The sequence below is a fragment of the Propithecus coquereli genome, unplaced genomic scaffold (assembly GCF_000956105.1).
Source record: "Propithecus coquereli isolate 6110/MARCELLA unplaced genomic scaffold, Pcoq_1.0 Scaffold61, whole genome shotgun sequence".
NCBI lineage: Eukaryota > Metazoa > Chordata > Mammalia > Primates > Indriidae > Propithecus > Propithecus coquereli.
In genome coordinates, this window is record NW_012152063.1 from 7,010,864 (window position 1) to 7,014,477 (window position 3,614).

At 37.4% G+C, this 3,614-nt stretch overlaps 1 protein-coding gene across 3 annotated transcripts in view; it reads right to left on the reverse strand.

The window, feature by feature from the left end:
- The window catches only part of CDCA7L (cell division cycle associated 7-like), a 42,158-nt gene that overhangs the window by 13,934 nt on the left and 24,610 nt on the right, over positions 1–3,614 (reverse strand). The gene's annotated exons all lie outside the window — the stretch shown is intronic.

The window sequence follows — 3,614 nt, forward strand, 5'->3', positions numbered from 1 at the left end:
TATAGGCATCAGTTACTGAGAAACCAATGATCTCTTTTTTCTCCTACAGTGGATTCATATTTAAATGTCATCATGTAAAAAAAGATTCCATAAAATATCATTAAGCTCTTCTTAAATAACTTCCACCTATAATTCTTTATTTTTCTGTTCTCTGTCATACACTGATTCAGAGATAGAGAAGTTCATATAATGAAATAAGTAGCTTTCTCTCTTTTCTATACTCTAAGTCAGTTTAAGTCATTGTGGAAATTCCATGAGAATTTAAATGCTACGGGGGTGGGGCACTTAATCTCAGGGGGAATGCTGTCAGCACACTTAACCTATAATACAAGTAAGTATCTGCTAGGAGTTCATTTTTGTATGTTGGTATTTTCTCCCAACTCTTTATTTTTAAATAAGTTCAAACACACAGAAAGGTGAAAAAAACAGTACAAACACCTATAGGTTCTTCACCTGGAAAAACCATTTGTCACATTTGCTTTCTCTCTTTCAACAAATATTAGGCTGAACCACAACCATTTGCTCATATTTGACTGTTTCTGACCTAGAAAACAGCATCTTAATATGAGCCAACCTAATCCACACGTACCTACACATTATTTAATTTGCAGACACCATATTAATTAACCCTAAAAGAATTCAGCATACATCTCCCAAGGATAAGGACATTCTCCTAAGAACCTCAAAACTATAATCATACCTAAAATAATGTATTCAATAATAGACTTAAGTCCATATTTTAACATCTTCAACTGTCTTCCAAATGTCTTTTATAACTTTTTTGGGACAAGAGGATCTACTCAAGCAAGGTTCACACATCTCTATTTGTTTTTCGTGACACTGTTTTTTGTTGTTTTCCACAGCACTGTAACTTTTTTTTAAGACAGTCCAGGACACTGCCTTGTAGAATGTCATGCATTCTAAGCTTATCCAATTGTTTCCTCATGAGTAGATTGAGGTTAAATAGTTTTGGCAACAATTCTACACCAGTCACGTGTACTTCTCAATGTACTACATAAGGCGGCACAAAATGTCAGGTTATCCACTATCAGTAAGTGATTTTTTTCTTTTTTTTTTTTGAGACAAGGTCTCACTCTATTGCCCAGGGTAAAATGCAATGGCTTCATCACAGCTCACTGCAACCTCAAACTCTGGGGCTCAAACAATCCTCTCGCCTCAGCCTCTCGAGTAGCTTGGGACTACAGGGGTGCCCACCACCATGCCCAGCTAATTTTTCTATTTTTTTTTTTTTTTAAGAGACAGGGTCTCGCCATATTGCTCGGCCTATTCTTGAACTCCTAGCCTCAAGTGATCCTCCCACATCAGCCTTCCAAAGTGCTAGGATTACAGGCAGGAACCACTGCACCTGGCCTATTAGTTAGCAATGTTTTTTAAAAAATTAATTATAAAAACTTTCGAGCATATTTCAAAAGGAAATGGAGCTGTATTTTAATGAACACAGATGCTGATCCCCCAGCAATTATCTGCCCATGCTTAATCTTGCTTCCTCTGAACCCCTACCCAACTGCTTTTCTTCTAAATTATTTTGAAGCAATTGCAGACATGGTATCATTTCACCCTGTACCACCATCAAATGTAGTCTGTATTCAGTTCTACGGCCTCATTTTTTTAAACTCACAGTTTACTTGTATCATGATCCAAATCAGGTCCACACACTGGTCAGTACGTTTCTTATGTCCTTTCTCGTCACTCCTTTACCTTTTCTCTTGCAACTTATTCTTTAAAGAAAGCCTGTCATTTGGCTGTACAGTTTGCCAAGGTCTGGAATTTGTTTTGGTTTTTTATTGCAGCCCAATGGTGGTGATTAACACACTCCTTTGGGTTTCCCATAATTTGGTAGTTGACTGTGGAGGCTCAGTCGGATTCAAGTTTGTTTCCTTTTGGCAAGACTGCTTCATAGGAAGCGCTGTGTTCTTCCTTTGGAAAGCACGTGGTGTCTGGCTCTTTTTTAGTGGTGTTGCTGTTTGAACAACGAGGTGGCATCTGCCAGATTTCTTCTTTACAAAAACATCCTTTCTCCTTGATAAGGAATATACATAAGATGGCATCTGAGATTCTGTGAATATCCTTCTCCCCAACAACATTTCACTCAAAAGTTTCTGCATCCATTGACGCTTCTTGCCTGAATCAATTACTACATTAAGGGGCTGTGAAACAGTGATTATCAAATTCTCTTCCTCCTTCATGTAGTAGCTGGTATTCTTCTATAACACAGTTCTTCTCTCACTCTCCCCCTTCTCTCCTGCCATGTATGTAGATTCATGGATGTTTTTATTATTCATGTGTTATAATCCATACTGTCATCATTCTTTCTGATGTCCCAAATTGGTCACTGGGAGCTCCTTCAAGCCAGCTTCCATATCCTTCTGACACGACCCTAAGAGTCCATGAGCATCTCCTTGCTTTCTAGCACAAGCACGCCAAGCTAATCTCATACTTTTCCTGCCACAGCCCTCAAATCAGCCATTCCTCCAACGAGGCATGGAACCTTTTACTGGGAAATTGCATTTAGAAACCAAGATCTGAGAACTCAGTGTGCTCTTAGTTCATGAAGTATCTAGGCTCTTTGGACAGAGCAAGGATATTTTAAACATTTAAATCACAAGTTTATAGGGACATGTTGAATTCAAATCCAACGTGACAGGATTCTGCCTCACCTCCCTTAATCCCACATTAGTATGGCCCTCTGACAGCAAGGAAGACCTCGATTCCCAATATTTTGAATATACTTATCTATGCACTCTATGTATAATACACACAAAATAGTGTCAAACTTACACTACCAATATACTACCAACGACAAATAAAGTTCAGGATTTCTTTGAGGTGCTTCCCATCCTTGGAACACAGTCCCACTATACATTCATTCTTTTCCTTGAGATAACCAGATAATCGTTGTACTTGGGGATGCAATAGTGCCTTACATGACTTCCCATTTCATCATGCAGTGTATTAAAAAGAGATGTCCTCAAGGGTAGAGATTTAATAAAGTAATTGTTGCTGCTTCAACAGGACATTCTCATGTGAAACTGATATTTTCTTTTTAAATTGAATGCAGGGAGGTAAATAATGAATGCAATGACCGTTAGTACAGTTTGTTGACCAGTTTTCACTCCCTTTGCTTTTGCACAATCAGTGCAAATTCAACACAGCAAAAAAGGCAAATAATGTCTTAGTATTATTATGACAATAAATTTGCCCTCATGGACCACTGAGAGGGTCTCAGGGTCCCCCATACCACACTTTACTGTACTAGCATACAGAGAGTTGTGTATTCAAGTTACTTCGGTTCTTTGAATTCTGTGTATGTTTAATTAATTTTACATTCAGTCAGGTTCATTTAAGAAATTGTTAATCCCTAATCCACTTATTTTTATCATGCTTTAAATGCTTCTTGGTTAAAAGTGATTAGAAATTAATGGCTCAATCAAAGGAGGCTTAATGTAAATCCAAAGATTAAAAACTACAAGTTCAGTGACATTAGAGGGTTAATATAGTTTCCCACCATCTAATAAAATCACCTTAAGAGACAAACAGGCATAACATTTATAGAATTAGAGTTCCACTAACAATTTTTTTTTTTTTTTTTTTTT